This window comes from Pseudopipra pipra, chromosome Z (assembly GCF_036250125.1).
Source record: "Pseudopipra pipra isolate bDixPip1 chromosome Z, bDixPip1.hap1, whole genome shotgun sequence".
NCBI lineage: Eukaryota > Metazoa > Chordata > Aves > Passeriformes > Pipridae > Pseudopipra > Pseudopipra pipra.
In genome coordinates, this window is record NC_087581.1 from 58,711,248 (window position 1) to 58,738,187 (window position 26,940).

The 26,940-nt window shown below is 40.8% G+C and overlaps 1 long non-coding RNA gene across 1 annotated transcript in view; it reads left to right on the forward strand.

Moving 5' to 3' along the window:
- The first annotated feature begins 5,787 nt into the window (after window positions 1–5,787).
- The window catches only part of LOC135407592 (uncharacterized), an 85,107-nt gene continuing 63,954 nt past the window's right edge, over window positions 5,788–26,940 (forward strand). The window contains exon 1 of the long non-coding RNA XR_010426943.1: window positions 5,788–6,142. This is a non-coding gene — a long non-coding RNA (uncharacterized LOC135407592). The remainder of the gene's footprint in view (window positions 6,143–26,940) is intronic.

The window sequence follows — 26,940 nt, forward strand, 5'->3', positions numbered from 1 at the left end:
TGTTGGTTGCCTGGGAGAAGAGACCAATCCCCTCCTGGCTATAACCTCCCTTCAGGTAGTTGAAGAGAGTGATGAGGTCGCCTCTAAGCCTTCTCTTCTCCAGGCTGAACAGCCCCAGCTCCCTCAGCCTCTCCTCATAGGACTTGTGCTCAAGTCCCTTCACCAGCCTCGTTTCTCTTCTCTGGACCCGCTCCAGCACCTCAATATCCTTCCTGAACTGAGGGGCCCAGAGCTGAACACAATACTCAAGGTGTGGCCTCACCAATGCAGAGTACAGGGGAAGGATCACTTCCCTGCTCCTGCTGGCCACACTGTTCCTGATCCAGGCCAGGATGCCATTGGCCTTCTTGGCCACCTGGGCACACTGCTGGCTCATGTTCAGCCTCCTGTCAATCAGCACCCCCAGGTCCCTTTCTGCCTGGCTGCTCTCCAGCCACTCTGTCTCCAGCCTGTAGCGCTGCAGGGGGTTGTTGTAGCCAAAGTGGAGGACCCGGCACTTGGCCTTGTTGAACTTCATTCCATTGGAGTCAGCCCATCTCTCCAGTCTATCCAGATCCCTCTGCAGAGCCCTCCTGCCTTCCGGCAGGTCGACACTCCCTCCCAACTTGGTGTCATCTGCAAATTTGCTGATGATGGACTCAATGCCCTCATCTAAATCATCGATAAAGATGTTAAAAAGGACTGGGCCCAGCACTGACCCCTGGGAAACACCACTGATGACCGGCTGCCAACTGGATGCAGCTCCATTCACCAGCACTCTCTGGGCCCGGCCCTCGAGCCAGTTCCTGAGCCAGCACAGAGTGCCCCTGTCCAAGCCGTGGGCTGCCAGCTTTTCCAGGAGTATGCTATGGGAGACAGTGTCAAAGGCTTTGCTGAAGTCCAGATAGACCACATCCACAGCCTTTCCCTTATCCACCAGGTGGGTCACTTGATTGTAAAAGGAGATCAGGTTGGTCAAGCAGGATCTGCCCCTCCTAAACCCATGTTGGCTGGGTCTGATCCCTTGTCCATCCTGTAGCTGCTGTGTGATTTCACACAGGATAATCTGCTCCATAACTCTGCCAGGCACCGAGGTCAGGCTGACAGGCCTGTAGTTACCCGGGTCAGCCTTGTAGCCTTTTTTATGGATTGGGGTGATATTTGCCAACTTCCAGTCATATGGGACCTCCCCAGTGAGCCAGGATTGTTGGAGGATGATGGAGAGCGGCTTGGCAAGCTCTTCTGCCAGCTCCCTCATTACCCTAGGATGGATCCCGTCTGGTCCCATAGACTTGTGAGGATCCAGATGACTCAGTAAGTCACTAACTATTTCCTCCTGGAATACAAGGGGACTATTTGGTTTCCTATCTCTGTCTACCAGCTCCAGAGGCCAGTTGCCTTGAGGGCCACCTGTCCTACTGGTAAAAACTGAGGCAAAGTAGGTGTTAAGTACCTCAGCCTTCTCCTCATCTCTATTAACTATGTTTCCCTCCAAGTCCCTCAAAGAATGGAGGTTTTCTTTGCCCCTCCTTTTGTTATAGAAGGACTTTTTATTATCCCTAACAGAAGTGGCTAATTTAACTTCAAATTGTGTTTTGTATCCCTGATTTTCTTTCTGCATGATCTAGCTGTCTTCCTGAATTCTTTGTAAGTAGCCAGCCCTTTCTTCCACAGTCGGTAAACTCTCTTTTTACCCCTGATTTCCTTCAGAATCTCCCTGTTTAACCAAGCTGGTTGTCTTCCCCGCCGGCTTGCCTTTTGGCACACCGGTACGGCCTGTTCCTGTGCACTCAAAACTTCCTGCTTGAAGCACATCCATCCCTCCTGGACGCCCTTGTTTTCAAGGGTTGTTTCCCAGCGTATGCTCTGGACTAGACTTCTGAATAGGTCAAAATCTGCCCTCCGGAAGTCCAGCACAGAGGTTTTATTGTTGTTTCTCCTTGAATCTCTGAGTATTGAAAATTCTATTATTTCATGGTCACTATTTCCCAGGCGGCCTTCAACCACTACATCTCCCAACAGCCCATCTCTGTTTGTAAACAGCAGGTCTAGCAGGGCCTTACCCCTGGTAGGCTCATTTACCAGTTGATGAAGGAAATTGTCCTCTATACACTCCAGGAAATTCCTAGACTGCCTCTTCTCTGCAGTATTGAGCTCCCAGCAGGTATCCGGTGATGTCTTTTGCATTGGAGATTGATTTGTGACCACCATGCAATATTTAGACTATCCTAACAGAGAAAATAATCACAAGTTTCAAATAATAAAATTAGCTTGGAAGTGCTGTGTTTTATCAAGTAAAATTTTATCAGAAAAATGTAGCTCAGAAACTGAGCTAATTATAGGGGACTACATTGAAGGAGAGGGCAAGTGAGAAGAAGCACAAGAAAAAGTCACATATAAATGAGGAATTAGAAAGTAGAAAATATTATGACAAACCTTAGTCTTAGATTTATGTAAAAAAGCAATACTTCAGGTACCCTTTATAAGACTGGAAGAATATGAGTGCCTAAATGTTCATTCTGCGTGGACTGTTAAGAGATCCCATGGTATGTTGTTAAATATACAGTCCTACCCATCTCACCAGGCCACAAAACATGCTTTCTCTCTGGTCTGCAGCTGAGTTCTTCAAATTTTTACTTCGAGTCTTCTGTCAGCCATCTGCTAGTCAGTGAAAACTAGCATAAAAAAAGTCTCTTTGATATGAAGCTTCAGGTAAACTAAACTTTTTCTTAGTCTGTCCCAGATCACAGGTGGTATATTGATATCCTATTTCTATTGTCAGACACTGAATTTTTGGTGTTGGCCATATTAGTGTCCCTTACTTAAATTCAATACTTATATAATTCCTTTTATTTTTTCCCCAAAAAATAAATAAATAAACACATTTTTTAATGTATTTATTTTAATAATCAGTGATTGATTTTGCGAACTAATGCTAGATTACTGCCATGACTTTAGCTCAGCGGCAAATGAGAAAAAGAGTCTCTATATTGATGCTGTGTGCCAAGTAGATTATGCTTCTTTAAAAAGATACATTGTCTTGTTCTTGCATGTGGAAGAATGATTCAAAGTTATTTCATTATATATCAAAGGCTTTCCTCTGTCTTTAGATCTTTATCAAATACTTTTATGAGACACTTTTAGAAGGTTCTTACTCTATGGAAGGTAATAAGATGGTTCCCTTTGAAGAAAATCTAAACCCACAAATGAAAGAGTAGGTGCTTTTGAAATGCTGTAAGAGGAGCTTTTATACTGATACAGAGGACAGAAGAATCTGGTCTGCTTAGAAGCAATTATCATATAACAGTTTGAACAACATCATTTACAGAAGAGTACATTTTTAAAATAGATATTTGGTTTACAATAATAAGGCTATAATTGTAAGGCTATAGTCCTTGACATGACTAAGCTCTTACTTCCCAGAGTTAGAGACCATGTCTGGAGTAGTCATAGGACGCTCCTCGAATGAAAGATATTTCTCTTAGGAAAATGAACTTATCACAACATGCATGGCATACTTTCATATGCACTGGGGAAAGAAGGTCTTAAATCCGTGTGTGGAAACTAAATTCTTCCAGGGATTACTGACACATACTCATCACTAGAAGGCTCAAACCCTCCAGGTCCTGTGAAGCCACCAGCAACTGGTTCATCTACTATGCAGACAACATATCTTGTCTGTCCTTTCCCATTTGATCTTGTTTGACAGCCCTCTGCTGATTATCCACCAACAGATACACCTCTGTGAAGACCCTTTCTCAGCTGCCTAATTTCTGGATATAAAGATATTTCCCTGCTTTTTGCTTCCTATCTTTTGCTCCATCTCACCTTGCTGTGCCTTTTTTTCTTCCATTTTACTTCTGCCAATTTATTTTTAAAATGGATTGCGCATTTTGATTCATACTCCTCCCACACAGAATAAAATATAAAAGCAAGTATAATGGGAGACTTTTATTGATGTCTTCAACAATCTCACTTTAATCTGCAGATAAGAGAGAGCCAGACTGTTTTCAGAGAATATACAGTGGTAGGATGACTCGCAACAGCCTTATTCTACAGCAAGAAAAGTTCCAGTGAGATACTAGGGAAAAATTGCCAAGAAGGTATTAAAGCTTTGAAGGCTGTTCAGAGTTTGTCCAAGGGTTGTTCCACTCTTGGATTTATTCAAAGCTTTACTGGTCACAGTCCCGAGTAACTTTTTGTTTGTTGGCCGTGCTTTGCTTGGAAAGTTGGACAAGGTCTTCTGTAGAGTTGTCTTCCAACCTGTACCATTTTATGAAAGAAAACTTCCCCTCACTTTTGAGATTGATCATGCTTTTGACTCTCCTTGAACCAAACTTCAGTGAGCACATGCTTTTCTCTTTGTTGGAATCTGTGGCCTACTTAATGCTCACAGTGTAACTCACATCTGCTTTTAGTCCACATGAAGCAGTGTATATATACTTATTTCAAGTATGTATGTATACTTATTTCAAGTATGTCTTGAAATAAGACTGTATTTTTATGCATTTAGTGTGAAGTGGAAATTATGTAAAAACAAAAAAACAAACAGAAAATAAGAATTTCACCTCAAATCTGGAAACCCAAGCAAACAAAAAGCCCCCAAAGAAACCTAAAAAACCAAAGAAATCCAAACCATCAGCCTGCTATTTAGGAGAAGTGCAAGATCTGTGTGGAAATATAAGATAATTTTACCCACTAGATCCTTTGAACTTATGATTTTTCTGGTACTTAGTGTTCTGTGTATTTTTGAGAGCTTAAATTCAGGAATGTATCTTCAATGATTTGTAGATTACATGATATGAGACAGAGAGTAATAAAATACATCACCACCTGAAAAAAATTTACCTGCTTCAAAAGATGGCTACTAGCGGGAAGAACAAACTTCCTTACTTTTGAAGTGAAATGCAAAGATTTTGCTAGTATCATTGAAACTGAAATTTATCTTAAGATGTTTGTCCTAGCAAAGCTATTAAACATTTGTTTCACTTCAAATCAGTTAATAATTGCATTCACTTTTATGGACCAGGGCTGAAAACTTATCATGTTGAATTCATTATATATGCAACAGATATTACAGCATAATTCCCAAAATTACACATGCTGAAAATGATGAACTAGTTTTTCCTTACTCTGCTGATTTTTTCTTTCTGCAATGTTGGTGCTATACTTCTGCTTTCCTTTCACCTCCATTATATACAGTCTTAGTTTTTTTGCTGCTTATCTTCTGACAAGTATGTTTTAAGACTGAGTGCCACACAATCACTCTTGGTATTTTGTTTGAACTGATGTCAATATCTGTCTGGAAGTTTTACTCTGAAATGTGGCATAAATATACTTTGATTCCAGCATATCTGTATCTTAAACCATTAGTAACTGATGTTTTGTTTTTGTCTTCTAGTATTAGAAAAAAGCAACTCGGAAAATAAAACTTCTCAAATCCTAAATGAATAAAAATATTTGCAGAACAAGAATGATATTTTTATAAATATTAACAAATACTTCTTTTGTAAATAAAAATTATTGCAAAAAATTAGGCTTTATGCGTAGTCCTTGTGCATCATGTTTTATGAAATGCCATTTTTATATATAATATACTTTAATTCAGTTTGGGGACCTTACCATCTGTTCTGTGGGAAAAATACTTTAATTTTTCTTAATTATTCCTGTGACTAATGAGTTATGACCTTTCTCAGGGACAAAAATAAATACCACTTCTTCTGAGAACAAAATATGTGCAGTGGGAATACAGAACCTGCACAGTGGTATTAAAGCAACCAACATCCTTAAATAAGTAGATCAGCAGAAGCATCAGGAAGCAAATATACTGCATTCAATATGACAGTTGGAGTGGTTTAGTTAGTTATATATGTAGTGGGTAAACAGCCCAGTAATTAAGCAGGAATACTATGAACAGTTTAGGTGGAAATAACATCAAAGTAATTCTCTGAGGGAGTTCTGGGCTGGCTGCGTGTGTGTGCTTGGGTCCCGGGCTGGCTGGGAGTCCCCCGGGAGTCCCCCCCCAGCCCCGCGCGCTCTGCGCGCATGGATCAGGCCCCAGGTGCAGCTGCAACAGGAGAGGGGAGAGAGAGAGTGGGGGATCCTCACCGGCAGTTGCTGCACACCTGTGGAGGAGGAGAGAGTAGCTTCGGAGCACACTGAGGTTTGCTGTTCCAGGTTTGGGGGGGTAGGGGGAGGGGGGTACAGGGGATGGGAGGGGGGGTACAGGGGAGTGGGGGTGGGGGAAGAGAGGAGAGGGGTATCGAGTGGGCCATGGGGGTCCTCTGATTGGCAGGAGGGAGAGCGGGGCACTCCTCTATCAAGTGTCACAGGTGAGCAGTGCGCCTGAAGATACGTGCTAACACAGTGGAGGAAGGATATGGTCAAGGTGGATAGTGGGGTTCCTTTAGAGTCATGGGGGTCCCTGCCAAGCTGGGACCTTGAAAGGCACCCCAGCCTTGGATGTGTACAGGGGCCAGAATGGTTGGTCGATTTGTTTGTCTGTTTGGTTTTGGCTCACCTGCAGCTACTGCCCAGGTTCAGCGGGGTGGGCAGGACAAAGGGTTGTTCCTGGGTATCTCCTTATGATTGTATATAATTAGGTGATAATAATAAGTAGAAAATGTAAAACTTGCCCAAACCGTTCTAACAGGAACGTTTGTACACATTCCTGTGTAATCCTATTACATGTAGCCTGTGTAATCCTATGCGGTTGCGAGCTATGCTGGCGATGGTACATGCCTTCGGTAGGGTCATGTACCAGACAGGTCAAAACCGTAGGGCCAGATACAATACATCCTTGGGTAGGATGAGCTCCTTAGCCTTCTGGCACTCATCCTAGGAGAAGGACAACTCTAATCCCAAACCCAGGCAGATGGAGCTCACTTAGGCCTGTAAGGCCATCCATCTAAGAGAAGGTTACTCTACTCGCTGCCACCGTCCAAGCTCGGCCCTGGCAGATGAACCTTAGGATTAAAGGGTGGGTTCAGTTCTGCGTAGACTGCATCTTGCCTAAAAAATCCATTGCGCAGGCTTGAAGGCTTTACCCACATGCAAAAAGTCCTGTAGCGACGGGCGAGGGTCAAAACAGCAAGTGAAAGGTGCACTAGAAGCCGCAGACCCAACCCTGCATGCAGGCAGTTCAGGATATTGGTCATTTGAGACTGACCGGAGATGATAGTCTCTTGGGACAGCACCCTGAACGACCAAGCAGCCTTTTCAAGGACAGCACTGCTTGCTCCACTCGGAGAGGGGCCTAGGAAAGGTGGCCTAAACAAAGCTCATCTCCACCTTCACCCGGTTGGTTAACCGCAGGCCAAGGGGCATCTTCTTCCAATGTGGTCGCACAAAGATCAAAAGACAAAGGCATGCACCTACCTCCAAAGGTGTACCTAAATTAACTCTAGCATGTTGGAACATCAGAACCATGCTCAATTCTGCGGATAGTGGACGTCCTGAGCGTCGTTCTGCTCTAATTGCCCATGAACTGGCTTGTCTTAACATAGATATAGCTGCTCTCAGTTAAGTTTGCCTTCACAAGGAAGGCAGCCTCAGAGAACATGGTGCTGGTTACACCCTCTTTTGGTCATGTAAGCCCAGAATAGAAAAACATCTCTCAGGAGTCGGCTTCATGATCAAAAACTCTATTGTTCCAAAACTCGAAAATCTGCCGACAGGTCACTCTGACTGCATTATCTCCCTACGCCTTCCATTCCACAACAAACAACATGTTGTCATCTTTAGTATATACGCCCCAACTCTCCAAGTTGACCCTGCCGAAAAAGATAAATTTTACACCGACCTGCGCCGCCTTACCCAAAAGGTTCCTGCAGATGATAAGATCATTATCCTTGGTGATTTCAATGCCAGAGTAGGTAAGAATTTTGAAGCCTGGAAAGGAATATTAGGCAAGCATGGTGTTGGAAACTGCAACGATAATGGTCGACTTCTGCTAGAATTCTGCACGGAGCAACAGCTCACCATCGCTAATACTATCTTTCAGCAGAAAGATAGTCTGAAGACAACCTGGATGCACCCCAGATCTAAGCATTGGCACCTCATCGATTATGTCCTGATGCGATGGAGAGATGTTCGCGATGTCCACCATACCCGCGTGATGCCCAGCGCAGAATGCCAAACAGACCATTGGCTTGTGCGCTGTAAACTCAACTTCAATCTCAAATTCAAACCTAAAAGGGGCAATATCCCAAGGAGAAGACTCCAAGTTAACAATCTCCAGTCAGCCACAGTAAGAGACAGATTCCAGGCAAATCTTCAAACTAGGCTTGAAAACCATTCCACAGACTCTGCAGATTCCTCTCCTGAAACAATTTGGCGCCATATTAAAAACAGTATCCTGCAATCCTCTGAAGAATCCTAAGGGCTATCCCTCAAGAAGAACAAGGACTGGTTTGACGAAAACAATCAAGAAATCCAGGACTTGTTGAGGAAGAAAAGAACCACGCACCAAGCACACCTTGCACTGCCATCCTGTCACGCAAGAAAAACAGCCTTTTGTCTTGCATGCAGCAAGCTCCAACAGAAACTCCGTGACATCCAGAACAAGTGGTGGATCGATCTAGCTGAAAAAACTCAATTATGCGCAGATACAGGTGATCACAAAGGTTTCTATGAGGCCTTGAAAACAGCATACGGGCCTACATACCAGGTCCAAAGCCCTCTACTCAGCGCTGATGGTCAAGCGCTTCTTACAGTTAAAACCTCTATTCTGAGTCGATGGTCTGAACACTTCCAGACTCTTTTCAGTACCAACCGTGTAGTCCAAGACTCAGCAATTCAGTCCATCACACAACAACCAGTGAAGTATGAACTGGATACTGCCCCCACTTTAGGAGAAACCCTCAAGGCCATACAGCAGGTGAAAATTGGCAAGGCAGCTGGGGTTGATGGAATTCCACCTGAAGTCTGGAAACAAAGCCTTGCACTCCATGCTAAATTTCACGAGTTTGTGGTGAGCTGTTGGGAACTCGGCGAACTACCATCAGACCTTTGTGATGCAGTCATCATCACCTTGTATAAGAAGAAAGGAGATAAATCAGACTGTTCAAATTACTGTGGTATTACTCTGCTCTCCATTGCTGGCAAAATCCTGGCAAGAATACTCTTGAACAGACTAATACCCGCTATAGCAGAAGGAATCCTACCTGAAAGTCAGTGTGGTTTCAGAGCCAACAGAAGTACCACAGACATGGTATTTGTTCTCAGACAGCTGCAAGAGAAGTGTAGGGAACAGAACAAAGGTCTTTATGTAACCTTTGTTGATCTCACCAAGGCTTTTGATACTGTGAGCAGAAAAGGTCTGTGGCAGATTTTGGAATGATTAGGTTGTCCCCCCAAGTTCCTTAAAATGATCATCTCACTCCATGAGGATCAGCACAGCCAAGTCAGATATGGCAACGCACTTTCTGAGCCCTTTTTAATTAAGAATGGTGTGAAACAAGGCTGCGTTCTCGCTCTTTTTTAGCATGATGCTCCAAAGGGCCACAGCAGACCTCGATGATCAGGACGGTATCTACATTCGATACCGTACTGATGGAAGTCTATTCAATCTAAGGTGACTGAAGGCCCACACCAAGACCTTAAACCATCTTGTCCGGGAGCTGCTTTATGCTGATGACGCTGCCCTTGTGGCCCACACAGAAGCAGCTCTGCAGCGTTTAACATCCTGCTTTGCAGATGCTGTGGAGCTCTTTGGGCTGGAAGTCAGCTTAAAGAAGACAGAGGTCCTCCATCAACCTGCACCTCAGGAAGTCTCCCATTATCCCCACATCACCATTGGCCAATCAGAGCTCAAATCAGTCCAGCAGTTTAATTACCTAGGCAGCCTCATCTCCTCGGATGGTAAGATTGACGGAGAGATAGACAACAGGTTAGCAAAGGCATATAGTGCTTTTGGAAAACTCCATAAAAGAGTATGGCGTAATAAACACTTGAAGAAAAGCACCAAGATCAGTGTTTACAGAGCCATAGTGCTGTCTACTGTCTTATATGGATCTGAATCATGGGTCATCTACACCTGCGTCTCCTAGAACGCTTCCATCAACGCTGCCTCCGTACACTCCTAAACATCCACTGGTCAGATTTTGTGACCAACACATCCGTTCTAGAACAAGCAGCAGTCACAAGTATTGAGGCTATGTTGCTGAGAACACAGCTGTGATGGGCAGGGCACGTCTCCAGGATGAAGGACCACCGCCTGCCTAAGATCTTGCTTTATGGTGAACTTGCCACCGGCTGCCGCAAGAGAGGAGCCCCAAAGAAAAGATACAAGGACTCCCTGAAACAACATCTCAGCCTTGGCCATATTGATCTACAAAGCTGGTCTACTCTGGCCTCCAATCAGGAGGCCTGGAGACACACCATCTATAACGCAGCTGTCTCCTTTGAGAACACACGCAGGATCACTCTCGAGGAAAAAAGGCAACGCAGAAAGAACCGTGTCTTGCAGAAGATACCATCTAAGGAGTCTTTCTGCTGTGCCTTTTGCAATCGGACATGTCTGTCACGTATTGGCCTCATAAGCCACCAACGTGCCTGTAACAAATGTGGATAGAGCCTTCCCAAATCTTCGTTCGCGAAGCCCAGCCATGATGATGATGATGAATTCTCTGAGACATCCCAGGAAAACTAAAGAGTCACAAGAACAGTGGTGTATGTTTTTTGGGGGTAATGTAACGAGAAATATCTGGCACCCTTTTTTAAGAGCAGCTTCATCATGGCAGGACAAAGTGCAGAGGCAAAGCAGAGTCTCCATGTTAAATGTATGTTATTTAGGAGGCAGAGCTATAGGCAGTGGAAGAACTGCCCAGGGCTCACAATGGGTCAAATCAAGGGAGTCCGGATAGGTTTGGTTGCCGCAATGAAATGTGTTATTTTCTTTCTGTGCAGACAAATCAGGACATTATGTGTGGTAAATTCATTTCAATCCCTTCATCAGTTTTTCGTTTAGGTGAAATGGGTTATTCTAGCTACATGTTTCTAATACTGAAACTGGAAGGATACTGCCTGATTGAGAGGGCACCTGTCCTATGAGGGGGGTACAGGTCTGGTCCTGGAGCATTCTAGGTACTATTGCCTCCAAACAATCTGAAAAGACAGCAGTGATGTAAGGGTGTTTAGGACATTGCTTTCTTTCCTCTGACCTGATTGTAGTGAAGCAAGTCTAAACACATTCCTCCCATCCTCAAGGCATTGTTGGAGAGTTGGGTGGAAAAATGAGCTCTTCATCACACATCACTCTTCCAGTGCCCTGGAATAACGTTGCTGTAGTGCCAGCAAAGAGAGCAAGAACTGAGCAGAGCTGAGGGCAAGCTTATGCTCTGTCAGGGACTGAACTCTGGCAAGAGTCTTGTGCCAGTCTCCAGGGATCTTCTCTTTCTGATGTCTGTCATAGCAGCTGTTATTAATATTTCCTTTCCCTTCTATGTTCTCTTTTCCAAACTAACACCTCTCATGTGGCATGGTATCTCCTTTCTGGTCCTTTCTGGCTTCAGGTTAGATGTTTCTGTTTCCCATCATAAATCTCCCCGGGTATAGGGTGGGAAGGTCATCGGGGAGGTGGAGAGATAGGAAGGGCTCAGTGGGGGCAACAGCTGTCCCCTTGCAGCACCTTGCAGGCTGCACAGGTGTAGCTGCATCAAAACTGGGCATGTACCATTCACCCTACAGTCCAGTCACCAGGAAAATCTGTTCCTGTGGTCAGAACCTCTGACAACTTCAGACCTTGGGTTCATGTGACTTGGCTCTCAATGTCATCTTTCAGTTCTCTTAGAAATGTGTTTCTAACTTGCAAATAAAAGCTTGGGAAGATGAATTTTAAAGGATCCAATACCATAAGTTTATAGAATTTTTTAGCTTGAAGGAGACCATCAAGCGCTGCCATTAACCTAACACTTCCACTACTAAGCACCTAAATGCCACATCTATGTGTCTTTTAAATACCTCCAGTTATGATGCCTCAACAGCTTCCCTGAGCAGCCTGTTCCAACTCCTGATCAGCCTTTAGGGGAAGAAATTTTTTTGTAATATCTAACCTAAATCTAGCCTGGAGAAACTTCAGTCCACATCTTCTCGTCTTGTCACATGTTACCCGGGAGAAGAGACTCACTCCTACTTCATATAACCTCCTTTCAGGTAGTTGTAGAGTGTGATAGGGCCTCGCCTGAGCCTCCTTTTCTCCAGACTAAACAATCCCAACTTCCCAGCTCAACATCAACTATACTCTACATCAGACTTGTGCTCCAGACCCTTCACCAGTTCTGTTGCCCTTCTCTGAACACGCTCCAGCATCTCATTGTCTTTCTTGTAATGAGGGGCCCAAAACTGAACACAGTATCCAAGGTGCAAACTCATCAGTACAGGGGTATGGTCACCTACCTAGTCCTGCTGGCAGGACACAAACCAGGACACTTCTGGACTTCTTGGCCACTTGGGCACACTGCCAGAAATTTGTAATTTTTAAAGACATCAAGATTTGTAAAAACACATGACACTTCTCATATCTTAATTTCTGAATCTTTAATATTTTGCAGTATTGCTCTTTTCAGGCAACCCCATCCTTGCTTATTTGTATTCATTGTCTGACACTGTAGTGTCTTATGTACTTCAACCACAGTAAAGGGCCTAAGTTTGATGTGGCTCATTTGTTATATCTTTCTTCCTTCATTAGTCCCTGTTCACAATGTTATATTGTCTCTTCATCTGCTGTTACACTACTTAATGGTCTGTTTTCAAGGCACTTTTCAAATGCCTTAAGAAAAGCTAAGTTACTGCTAGCAACTCTTTTAAAGCACAAACAACTGATCTCAAAAGGACTCTGACATGATTTCTCTTTTAAAGTCTGCTCATTTGACCTTGAAGAATTAGTCTTACCCTGGTCTTGTACTATTTCATCCTTAAATAGGCTCTCAGCCCATTTTCTTCAGAACATAGAGATTTAGCTTATGAATATATGGTTTCTATGACACCCTTTGTTCCAATTTCAAAAGGAAGTCCCTGATTAATAATTTTTCAATTTCTGTGAATACTTGCTGTTTCTATGGATGCAGCACATACTTTATCCTTGCCAGAGTTGCCACTGTTTAATGCTGTTCTTTTCTGAAATGCCAAATGATCAGATTCCCAAATTTGTCAGTAATTTTCCTCCCCATAATTTGAATGTTTTTAGGACAAGATTTTCTCTTTTGTTCTGTGCTTTGTGGTTAGGGAATTCCTTATATTTCAAGGTAAAAATTGGGTTACAGGCCGTAACAAATTTATTTTTAATTTTAATCTTAATTTCTGCTATATGAATATTTTTATCTGTCATTGTTAACACTATTAAACCCTTATTTTTTTTCAAATACATTTTACTTTGATATTAACCCCTTTCTACTTAATTTCCACTTTTTCATTACTTTATCATAATTTCCACATCCACGTTTCCATGCTCATTTTTTAATTCTAATATTATCATTAGTGAAAAATAAAAGAATAAATGATTATTGGAGTTTGGGTCAAGGTCACAGAACAGCATCTAAACAATCTTTTTCATATGGGCATGTTTTAAATTATCTTACTTGCATTTAACTTATCTTACTTATTTACTAATTTCAAGTCATTCAGGAGAAAGACTTCCCCCGACCTACAAATTGTTGCCTAAACATTATCCAGTCTGGCTTGTAGATTTTTCACACGTTTTGTATTTCATATATATTATTGACTCTTTACCAATGTTTCTTATCAGTTTGCCTAAAAGGAAGATTAGAGAAATTTTCTAAGGTGATGAAATGTCAGTTTGTATGTTAAGGTCTCAAAACTTAAGATTGCATCCTAAATAACTTAATATGTCATTCAGCTTTATTACAGCTATGGTAGAGGTAGATTAATTTGAAATGTTTCTTTGAAAGTAAGACAAAAGCCCAGCATTCTTGACATTCTTCTGCAACACCTTTTTCTTGCCCAGGATATATATAATTTGAACTCTGTGATCTGCTGCCCTTTAATCCTCCATTCTTTTTCTTAAGTAGTCTTTTTTCCTCATTACTGTGATCTCAGAATGAAAGGCCTCAAAAGATGATTTTAGTTTTGACTTAGAAAATATATTAGCTTCTATTTAGGGGGGGGAAATGCTTAAAAGTTACTTTTAATATTTGTGTCACTTAGAAAATCAAAACATGAACTTCATTTTGATAATTTTCCTCTGTAATGACAGTTTCAAAACAAGCTTTTTCTGTGTAGTTTAAATATAGAATTCATATTAAGTATCATTGTTATGTTAGTTGCCAGAGATGTTTGAACAACTTTGAGGACCAACTCAAAACTAGAGTGCATATAGTTAAAACAAACTATATAATTTAGTCATGCTAGTAAATATATTTTCAGACTGTTGTGCCAGAGCTGCAAGTATCTGGAAGATTTCTGAAAGAGGCCTCTGTTGGACAATGAAGCAACAAAATATTTAATGTCTCAAATAAGATGAGGTTAAAAAAATCAAGCCAAATTAAAATATTGAGTTCTTTCGCAACAATTGTCATGCTTTACTACAGCAGACTTGCTGGTTGATGCAATTCAGAGGCATAGAGAAAATTCAAGGAGTGAACTAATTTTGGGTGGGACTTGCATGGAGCTATACCTTTCCATGTGCTTCTGCCTTTGAAAGGGGAAATATGTGCTTCTTGATATGTAGTCATCATGAGGAGACTCTGACGGAAATACTGTTCACTCTAAGCACGAATAAAAAACACAGCATCTGATTGTCAGCAAGTCTTTATTTTCTAACAATCACTGTCTAAATCTTATTGTTATTATTGTTATTATTACTACTATTCTTATCATGCTTTTTAAGACACACTGAGATAGTGACAGTCATGCTAAGTTTGGGAGATAAAGCAAATGTCAGGTAAAAGGAAGAGCTATGATGTGGGCTGCGAAAACTCAAATAATAAATCTGTACAGAAGGAAATTTTTGTTTTAAGAAAAAGCTGTGAAAAGCTTGAAACAAATGCCAGGACTGTGATAATTCCATCCATTATCTCTGAACCTTTGTTATATAGGTGCTGCACACTTGTTACCTAGCAGAGTGTATAATTAGAAAGCTGAGTCTTTTGCAGAAAAGAAGTCTTACTGTGATTTTAGAAATATCCATTTTCAATCTAATTTCATTTACTGGTATCCACTTTGTTCCAGCTATCTGGTCTGGAGATGAATTGCCTGTTGGCCCCATTGTCAGAACGACAGCATGAAAAGGGAAGCATGCGGTTGTAATAATAATGTGGTACATGTGTAGAAGGTCAGAGAAGCAACAGATTAACATTCCAGCAGATGATTTCCCTAGGGATAACTCTTGAAAGTATGAAAGGCCAAAGGTCATGACACTGATAATGTCTCTAATGTTGTTGGCAAAATAGTTGCTTGAATTTCTCAGTTGTACGGGTAATGCTTTTTCTCTATTTTTTCAATTAGGTAGTGAAACCTGCTGTGAACCCTGAAAAATTAGTTCCATAAATATTAGTCTAATTAAATAGGTAGTAATGGTGTTTAAATCAACCAACTCTCCAGTCTCCTTTATGTCATGTATTAAAATTAAGCAAACTAAGACTAGTGATTTAACTGAAGAAGTTTTCTTTATGACCTAAAATTTTGGCATGAAAAAGTTCAGGAAATGTTTTTTATTGCAGGCAGTGCACAATGATTGCTATGCTTCATTTCCATCACAGGAGTTGTAAAAAAAGGGAGGTCTGTGTGGATGAACAAGGAGCTTCTAGCCAAACTCAAACAAACAAAAGAATGAACCGTAAAAAGAGTGTAAGCAAGGATGAGTAACCTGGGAGGTATATTGAAACACTGTCTGTGCATCCTGGGATGGAGATAGGAAAGTTAAAGCTCAAAAAGAATTGAACCTGGCCAAGGACATCAAAGACAACAAGAAGCACTTTTGTAAGTACATAGATGGCAAAAGGAAGACTAGGGAATATGTGGGCCTACTGTTCAATGAGGCAGGTTACACAGGACATGTAAGAGACTGAGGCACTGAATGCCATCCTTGTCTCAGCCTCTACTAGAAAGACTGGCCTTTAGGAGTCCCAGGTCCCCTGCAGCAAGGAAGAAGTACCCTTGGTGGAAGAGGATCAGGTCAGAGAATACTTCAACAAACCAGGCTTATTTAAATCCTTGGATCCTGTTGTGATTCACTCATGAGTGCTGAGGGAGCTCCCAATAATCTTTGTTCGATCCCAGCAACTGGGAGAAATATCCAAAGTCTGGAGGAAAGCAAATGTCATAATGTGATATCCATCTTCGAGGAGGGTAAGAAGCATGATCCAGAGAATTACAGGCAGGTCAGCCTCACCTTGATCTCTGGGAAGGCAGTGGAGCTGTTAATCCTGGAAACCATTTCCAGGCCCATGAAGGACAAGAATATCATCAGGAGTAGTCAGCATCGCTTCACCAAGGGGAAGGCCCACTAAGATGACAAGAGGCTAAAGTATCTCTCACCTATGAAGAAAGGCTGAAAGTGTCGGACCCGGAGAAAAGAAGGCACATGGGGACCCCGTCAATAAGCACGAGGGTATGAAAGGAGGTGTAAAGAGGATGGAGCCAGGCTCTTTTCAGCAGTGCTCAGTGACAGGACAAGGCGATGTGTACAAATTGAAGCACGGGATACTTCCTCTGAACATCACAAAACACTTTTTGTCTTGTCAGCATTGACACAGATTCCCAGGGAGGTTATGGAATCTTCATCCTTTGAGATACTTAAAAGCCGCTTAGACATGTTCCAGTGCAACCAGCTCTATGTTGAGTAAGAGGTTTGGACCAGATTACCTCAAGAGGACCCTACCAACCTCAACCACACTGTGATTCTATGATTGTGATTCTGTGATTCTGTGAATTACATTATTTGACCAAAATGCTTTTAAAATGTACTCTAGTGTCAAAAGTCACAGCAAAAATCCCCAACGAACCAGATTTCTGGGCTTCAGATCATGTGGACCTTCTTGGTAAGTAAAGAGACATTTACTCTATCTGCCAGCCTTGCCAAGACTAGAAACTGCTAATGAACTCTTTTAATTAGCTTAAGGTACCAAGATGAAAGAGAGTTCCTTTCATGCTCACGGCTGTTTTCACCATGTGTGGTATTTCCTTCCTCCACTGATGGGACATAGATGTGTCTAACCAACATTTCATTATACTGAAACAGAAAAACTGATTCTTGATTCATTTCAATATATGACATATGGGCTGGAGTGAGCAGCACTCGTGTGCTCAAATAGCCTAAAGCAAGTAGTTTAATAGATTCCATGACTACTTGATGAACCTGAACAGAAAAGACGGGCCAGGGGGACTCTGGCAAGAAGCAGCAGGAAGAAAATTAAGCAGGGTCAGACAATGAACCAAATGTTTTCTCCCGTTTCTTAAAATATTAGTATGTCTGCTCTGCTGAATGTACTGTTTCTTTTTAAAGCTTCTGGAAGTACTCTTACAAAAATTCAAAACATAGCCACAAATCATTTATAGGAGACAAAAAAACAATAAGTAGTGTCAGCACAGAGGGATATATTTTACTTGGTTGTGCCAGAAGGAATTATAGTGGGCTGTGATGAGTGGAATATAAAGTAGCATAAGTTACCTGTTGACAACAGGGTTTGAAATTATAAAATGTAAACCTAATATATTTCCCTCACAGTATCAAACATCTGGGATTTTTTATACCCAGTAGCAGAATACTCTGTCATTTTTCAGAGCCCTGTAATTCTATAAGCATGTTTAAGTACATGCTGTTATTTATTTTGTTTGGCTTTTTTGTTTCAAGTATTACATAGACTGTGATGCACTGAGATGCAAATATGACAAGAGTGATCAGCATTTTGTTAAAAGCTATCATCATAGATGATTTTCTGGTCTTAACTTTGGTTTTGCTCATTTTGGGGGATTGTATTTAATATACTAAAATAGCTAGCAACAGTACTATCCTCTTTTGAATCATCACTGGTTAAAAAATGATGCAGGAATCTTATTTTTCCATGCTATTTAAAAATATAATTATAAAAAATAAGGCTTTATGACGAACTTACAGCAGCCAAGTTCAAATAAGAGCTTTTCGAGTGACAGATGGTAATAAGCAAGTCAGGCAGTTAGATCATGGTTTATGTGCTAGACATTATAGGTGTTGTAACTATTGACCCATGTTAATGTGGTTACTCTGGCAAATAAAATGCAGGAAACAAAGCTATCTTGAATGACTTATCCCAGCTGCTGATTAGTAGAATATCTGTCAGTCAGCAGCAGGATCTGGTCAGTTGCCAGATCTTAAACCTTCACCGCTCTGTCTTTTCCCTCTCGGTGCCTTTTTTACATGCTTCGCCATTCCTATTGCTGTTCTCTCAATATGCCTCTTTATTACTACTTTGATGTTTCTGGTAGGGAACCTGATCCTGACAAGTAGAGCTACTGGGGTCAAGAGGAAGCAGAGGTGGCAGGAAAGGTATTTATCTCCTCTTGCAAGAGGTTAATGAGCCTTTTGTCTACAAGGCGGTCTAAAGGCCTTGTATAGAATAGTGACAAAATAAAATGAAGTGAAGTGATGGAAAAGGCAGTAGGGGTAGTTGCCAGGTTTGGTATCCATATGAATTGAACCCATCACCCATAGTCGTAACACTAGGTGACAACTAATAAACTGTAATATGAAACCTGTGATTCAAGTGCAGACAAATGTGTGAGAATGGCAAATACATTTGAGGAAGTACAACCTTGGTTTGTTAAAGACTTCTCTTACCAAATATTTCAAAATGAGCACATTTTTCCACCTTTTGTAGTAATTGCACCGAGATATGCAGTTAAGACGCAGCCATTACTATAATTCTATTTCTTTCTGCCATGTTATTTTGTGTTGAATAAAGCTGGCATGGCTTTTGGGTCATTGCCAGTTATGGGAAGTATGCCTGTGCTGGAGAAATGGGCTGTTAGTAAGTGAACCAGCAGGATTACAGCATTTTCTTGGTAATTATGATGGGGTGATTATGATACTCTCTGGCTACATCTCTCCTAGTTAATCTATGTTATTCTCAAAACCAGACTATAGGAATATCAATTACAATCTTTTTAGAACAGAAAGTGAATGCTGACTGTCTGTCAAAGCTGGGCTTTTGAATTTGCTGCCTGTGTAGAGTCAGGAAGTTGTAGAGTGGATGATGGTGTGGTTAAGATGGATGGTATTGCAAGGCATTATGTTTTAAATAACCCAGTCAAAGAGTATTGAGCAGATTCAAGACTTGTGCTGCATCAGGGGTGCCTGAGCACCCCCGGAAGATGTGTGTCCATTAACCAAGCAAGTTCAAGGTGATCATAATACAGGACTGCAGTACCTGCTTGGTCCTGTGGCATAGCTTATGACACCATGTAACACATCAGGTACAAGTTTATGATTTCATATTTCAGTCCTTTAGATTCCTTCAAAACCTAAAGAATAGAATGTATTTCCTCTGTGTTATTTTCCCTTGTTTGTCTACTACGCTTAGGTAGGTTTGGGAAGAATAAGTGAGCTGAGTAATACCCACATTGAACTCAGCACTTCCACTCCACTCAAGAAAGCTATAGCTAAAAAGAGAGGAGGAAGGTACATTGACAGATATCAAAACTAGTAAAGTACTGAGGAAATAAAATTGGGTCATTGGAACAAGGACACAGTGTCTTCTGCATCTCTTGAGAAAGAAGGAAGACATCACGTGCATAGAAAATAAAAGCAATTGGTCCCAATGGGAGATTGTGTACAAGTCTGTTCAATATGTTGGAGCTGTTAAGTGACTGCTACCCAGTCTCCATTGCAGCATACCATACAACCCACTCACACACGCTGCAATAGAAGGTGTGTATCTGGCATACAAGTGCCCTCATCTTTCTGTTCTTCCTCTTTTTGCTAGTGTTATGTATCCTTTGGGATATCCCTGTGTCAAAGTCCTGGATTTTGCCCAGTTGTTTTACCATGCTGCTTAGTCTCACTGATGGAGAACATGTTCTTAAATCAAATTGCTCAAAAGCGAAATTGTCTTATGCTATCTTGTAGTGTCACTGAAAGTTACACAGACGTTCAAGTATAACAGATGCAGTTCAAAACACAGGTTTATCTTCATTGACTACATCAGATCTGCTGTTAGTCTTCTCTGGGCATTAGTTACCTCTGAGCCAGACAACTTGGATGTTTATTTTTCCTAAGCTTGTTCACCTATGCCAAGGTTACTTGTTCTTCTTGGCCTTGATTTCCTATTAGTTGTAGTCCTATTCATACCTTACCGGTAGCTCAAACATCTGCTTTCCTAATATTCCTTGTTGCTGAGGTTGATTAGGACTGACTTTCTTTACCTACTTACAATATTGTCAAGTAACCATGTGCCATCTGGCAATAAGCATTTAGGAACTGGCATAGGCTAAGGATTGATGCAGACTGAGGCTAATTGCTCTTAAACTGGAAATGCTACTTTCTGGGACCTGTAACTTCATTGCATCCTGTGAGGAGGCACCATTTTTACTGGTGAGAACCTGCAACGAGCAAACTTGACAGACTATCATAATAGTGACTGAAGGATCATAGCAGAAGGTCTGTTTGTACCATGTGAGATATTATGCCAAAATCAGTCACCTTTATCTGCCATGTGCCAGGGAATGTTGGCAGTGCTACGGACTTTTTGCTGAAAGCAGGTCTGAACTATAAGGTTATCTTCTATTGCTCAGATTTTCAAAGAATTTGCAAAGTGCTTGGAGTCTGGCCAAAGAAATGCATTTAGTAAAACAACCAATGAGTAATGTAATGTTTTATAATATGTTACTTTTCCCTGGCAAATCTGGGAAATAAAGGACTCACATCTCTCCTTAACACACTATCACTTTTAAAGAGGGATTTATTTTCTTGGCTGTCGGTTGCACTGTGTACTGGATGTTGGCAGTCAGTAGTAGACTGCGGAGAAATAAGAGACCTAGTCAAAGGAAGAGATAAGACCAAAGGATCTATACTTTTATTTTCCACATGACCCTGGGGACTAAATCCAGGATTCATTGTTGAAATTTGTGGTTGCAATTTGGTGCTTGGAAATAATCAAAAATGTTTGAGATCATGAAACAACTGGAAGAGAAGTGTTTTGTTTTGATTTACTTGGTTCAGTTCAGTTTCAGAGGATAAGTTTTTTTACTATCTTCCATTTCCATTTAGGTGCCATATGCCTGCAATATAAAAATGACTTGGACTTGCTCAGAATCAGGAAAAGGAGGCAAAACTTACTGGAAGTTTACATGCAACTGGCAAGCACAGTGAAAGTGGAACAGGATTTAACTACCAGGTTGTAAATCACCACAAACAGAAGAAAATTACATTGAAATGAAGCAGCTTCCCTTGAGACATGAAAGCAAATTCTGTGCCTCAAGCTGTGGTACCTTTCTATTTCTTTTGCCTTAGGAAATTGGTAAGGAGAAGCACCACTTTCCAAACAGCAGTTTGTTACCTGTCAGCAGCACCTGGAGGTGACAAAACCAAAATCCAGCTTTTGTGGATTTTCAATAGCGACCAGTTGTTGAGTTGAAAAGAGAGGAATCATCAGATGTTGCTTATCAAACAGAGTTTTCATGCTCTACACCTCAAAGAAAACTTAGGTTTTCTTTCAAGAAAAGACCTTTATTCCTTTGAAGTAATAGTAGGCAATGTGAAATGAATTTTAATAAGGACCTGTCAATATCTATCAGTGCACAGGATTTCATATCACAGATAGTAAGAGTCTGAAGAAAATGACAAACTGGAGAAAGTGAAATCCGGAGGCAAAGCATAGTTTCCAGTATCCAGGTCAGGCAAGGGCATCAAATGTCTTTTGAGTATCAGAAGTGCCTTCCATCAGAGGAAAAAATGCACAAGATAACTCATTTTATATATATCCTTAATACGATCCTGTTTTTTGAAGGAATTTTTAAAAATCTGCCATTAGAACCCAAATGGAATGAATATCTTCACAAAAGAAATAAAAATTTTACCAAAACAAACAGAACCATGGTAATATAGCTTCAAATATTCAGTATTTCCTGTTAAAACTACTTGATGCAATAATGCAAAATATTTTGTAGAAGATAAACTTAGAAATTCAGAAACCAGTGTCATGAATCAATAACCATCAGAGTAGAAACAGTTAAAATCAGGGTAATATGAGAGATGAATTCAAGAAATAGGTGATGATTCTGTTATTCTTGTTTTGCTCATGTTCTGGGTGGTGTTTTCCCTCAGAGTTCATCTTCTGTAACATGAAGTTGTAATGAATCTGGTAGGAGGACATGATTATTTTTAATGAGAAATAGATGAAATAACAATGACCTCATGACTGCTATCATTAGATCCTCTGAATGTGGCACAAAAATGAGACATGAATTTCATTTGCAGATATCAACACTCTAAATGTGCTTCTAACACAGTTTTAGTGAAAGTAACCTATCAATATTAAACGCTATGAAAAGGGAGGGTGACACACAAGGTAAAACAGGTAGGATGCGCCAGAGTTTTTACTATTTCATCTCCAGTCCTCTGCAGTCAAAGTCTCCTACTTCATCTTTTCTGACCAAGATCTCTCTGTTTATTTAACTTCAGGCTTCAGGACATAAACTGACATAAGACATTGTTTTTCTCTGTCATCTCTCTGAAGCATCTCTCCTGGTCACCAGATTAGCTGTAATTTGAGTCTCACAAAACAAAGAAACTTCTGTGTTCCCGAATTTTTCCAGGGTTCACAAGGCTATTCCTGTTTGGCAGTCACTGGTAAGAAAGCCTTGTTGCCAGATTTCATAGTGCTGATCATCATAAGGATGAAAATAATAGTGTAAAAAAAGGAAGCAGAATTAGATGGATGGGCGAAAGGAAAACACATCCAATAATATCTGATGGGAAGAAACACAAGATGTTATGTGCCAAAGAGATGGATTTTATTCTTTTCAGATGCTGATGCACACTCGCTGCAACACAGAGCAAATGTATGCTGTTCACAGGACAACTGATGCTTACAGACAGGTATTGCTGCATGTGTAGGGCCATGGGGAGTGTGGACCCACTCTCATAGTGTGGAGGCAGAGTAGGGTACTAGTAGAGATTGAGTGAGACAGCAAAAGCTCTTGTCCCTATCACTCACCAGGTACTTGTTTTGGCATCACTCTCAGATTATGAGCAAGATTGGTAAGATTTATTTCCTGCTTTTTTCCACTTTCTCACTCTTCACTTGTGTCACCCCCCTTTCCACTCTCCCTAATGAAAAGAAAGGTAAAAGCTGTCACTATTGTTAATGGTCTTCAGGAAGAGAGATGTGTCTGGGTCAAGATTCTCATGCTTGCAGCTAAATGCACGGAGAGCTAAAATAAAAGCGCATAACATCTGCAGTCATCACGAAGAGACACTGATAGAAAAACACTCAGAGCTGAAAACAGAATCCACTAACACTGAGCAACAAATCTCAGCCTTGTGTTCCTATCTGGGGAGAAAAAAAGAGCTAGAAAGAAGAGCATCATGCCTGGACCTTCACAAGGCAGACCAGATTTTCCATGTCCCATAAGAACATGTTTGTTTATTGCTGGTTTTCTTCTTTTTCTGAAAAAACAGAGAGATATTTTGCAGGTTTCTCATGAGGTTTCTTACATTCAAAATAGATGTTTATCATCCAATTTGTAATGAAACAACTGGACACTCTCAGGACATTGTATCTGTATGATATGCTTCAAAACCTCTGATAATAAAAGCAAAAGGAATATTTACTCTTCAAATATGAAACAAGACTAATTGGCATGAAAAATGCCTATCTCACACCTGCCTACAAACTCTTTCTCAAATACTGACATAACCATCATATTCCCCAGAAATTTCCATTTCAGTTCTTGCTGAACACAGCAAATCTGATGTGCAGGCATGGCTAGAATACTGTATTGAGCTTGAAGGGAATATGAAAAATAACCTATGGTTATTGTAGAGAGTTTATAAGCACTGAGGCTGTCTGTTGAATGAGCCAAGGAAGAGGCATGCTGTCTGCAAAAAACACTAAGAAGCTGGAGAGATTTAGTCCTAGCTGAGAGTTGCACATCATACCAACTATAAAAATCTCATGAAATTCATCATGCCTGTGTTCAAATGGACTGTGAAACTTTAACATCCTAAATTACTCTTCTCAAGCACAGCCCACCCTGCTTTCTGGGCCAGGAACAAACCAGAAAAACTACTGCAACAAAACATAACAGCAGAACTTCCTCTTTATACATCTGTTTAGCCGTCCACATGTCTACTGCTGTTTCTACATTGACCACTTTGTTATAGCTTCAGTTCTGAGGACTGGAGAATAAGAGGATTTGAGGCAGTGTCAACTGCCAGAGTAAATTTCAGAGACTCCTGCCTCTTGAAGTACTACAAAAGCCATTCCATAATTTTTTACCGTTGTTGAGCTTTCTCCCCACCCTACAGTCGTAAAAGCCTGCATTGCAAAGCATGTTGGTGCAGATGCAGAGGAGAACATAGCTGAGAGATTGTGATATGATCTTTGATTTCACAGTACTGATTGCTGATTATGATCATACTTCCTGGATTTATTATAGTATCATAATAAAGTAATACAACACCCTAAGTCCCAGCATGACCTCTTGAGTTTTGTCTGGGTTTTGACACTCTGATCAAATTAATGTATGAATGTTAAAAAGAAATATTCTGGTTTCATTTGAGCACAATCGCCAAATTGAATGGCAGAGCTTAAGTCTGATTAAGGCAAAAACATGAAAAAAATTTCTGGTTCCAATTTTCTTCTCCAAATGTATTTTTTCTACTGTGTTGCAGTCTGTCTTCCTTTTCTGAAAGATCACAGTTAAACAAAATTTGTTTCACTTCACTGATGTTTCTGAACAGTTTTCATTAGGAAGCCTGGTGTGTGTAGAGGCTGACTGATGCCTTCAGGATCAATAAAGATGCAGTTCGAATCTCCTCTGGCTTTGTGTCTCTGGAACATAAGCTTGTCTAATGATGCAGCATTGCTGCAGTGGTGTTGCCATTGCTTCCCGGGAACAAGACTTTTGTGTACTGTCCTCCAAAAACAGGTAAGGGGAGACCATTTCCCTACTGATAATATGGAAATGGCCATAAGAAGTATTTTTGTTTGCGAGGGAAAGAGGATTATATTTATATTTGTCTTTCTCATTTAACTAAGAAGCTCACAAAAAGCCTGTGTTTCTACTGCTGGTGTCCATACTGCAACAACATGGGAAAAACTTGCCAAAATAATAATAATAAAAACAAACAAATGATCCCTCCCCCCCAAAAGCTAGCAAGAATTTACTTGCTCAGTTCCAGGTAGTGTGTTTTCAGCCTTACTATTGAAATGTGTGTATTAGCAAAGCGTGCGTCCTCTGTTAGACAGCCCTGCATTTCCAGATCCTCCCTGCATTGTAAAGCTCTTGTATGAGTCCTCAAGGCATTATTTTCTCCATGAGCTCTCTTTCTGTATTTATGCAAGAAAAACATAAAGTAGATAATAAAAGAAATTGGAAGCTGTTCATGGAAACCCTAAGCCTCTGGTAATACAGCAAAGAGCATGGCTGCTCAGCATTATATGTATGTGATAGAACAGCCAGTGAGATGAATAAAATAAGAAAATAGAACATGAGGATATGTGTCTCAAGGCACACGAGGACAGTAAAAATGTAGGGGCATTTCTTGTTATTGAGCTTCTGGGGATGCTCAAAGGGTAGAATCAGACTTCCCATGATGAGGAGCCAGCCGAGCCCAGGTGATGAAATATTCTATTTCAAGGTTAGCAGTGGACTCTCCAAAGGCTTTGAATTCCTTGCTGAGCTAAGATTTCAAGACATTTGCCAAATGTGGCTGGACCTACTTGCTGTCTGATATCAAAGAGTGCAGATGAGAACTCAAGGGCTTCCAGTTCCACAGTTAAAAAGTGTGATTTTACAGATGAATAAAGTTGACTCAAGACCAATAGAGAAAACCAATGGAATAGCTGTTTCCCTGAGCTTGGATTCTCTGCATCTGGTACGGATGGGTTTGGATAGCCACGGAATCTTGCAGGCACTAATGACTGATAAATACTTCAGCCTTTTTTTGTGTGTCGGCCTAGGGTGGAGTAGAGTTCACCTTAAAAGCCTACAGGTTCAGAAAGCCTAATTCACAGATTGGGCTATTTAACCTAACAAGAATGTCTAATAAAAGTTGCATATGTCTTAGGAACTTAGAAAACTTCCCTGGATTAGGTGAGGGCCCCCTAGTAGGGTGAGAGCTGGAAATAGATCACTGCTATTTGCTCCGCACCTCATGTACCAAAATGAATCTAATCCCAAGACATTTCCAATTCTTTTACACATTCACTCCTTTATGCTCACCTGGAGTGTGGGCTGGAAACAAATTCTATTGGGAGCAGACAAGCGCCAACAGTTGTGCTTTTCTGATTTTTCATGAGATGAGTACAGATTCATTTTATGTAGCAAATAATATTGACATGGATTACTTTCCTTAGCAAATTGAATATTAATGATGACTTTATTTCTCAATGTCTGACTTGTGATTTCCTTGTTTCAACAGCTGATGCATTTCTAAAAATGCATGAGCCAAACACAGTACTCCAAATGATGTATTCATTGATTGTAGTTCATATTTCTGTTTGCATGCTTTTGACAATGTGCAGAGGGATTAAAAAATGCATTTTGTCTTCACTGTTTAAAATTGTTCAGCAATTTCAGAATAATGAAAAAGAAAACTGCACGTATTTTATATGTATGAGTTGCAATTGTTACCTTTGTCATGAGATACTGTTTCTCTTTCACGGTTTTGTGATTGTAACTTTTCTAAGTGAGGGGAGAGAAGTCAGAAATTTCAGCATGGCCATAGAAATATTTTTTAATACAAGACCTCACATTAGCACACGCACTATGACATAGCAATGAAGGAAATGGTTTGCAGATTTT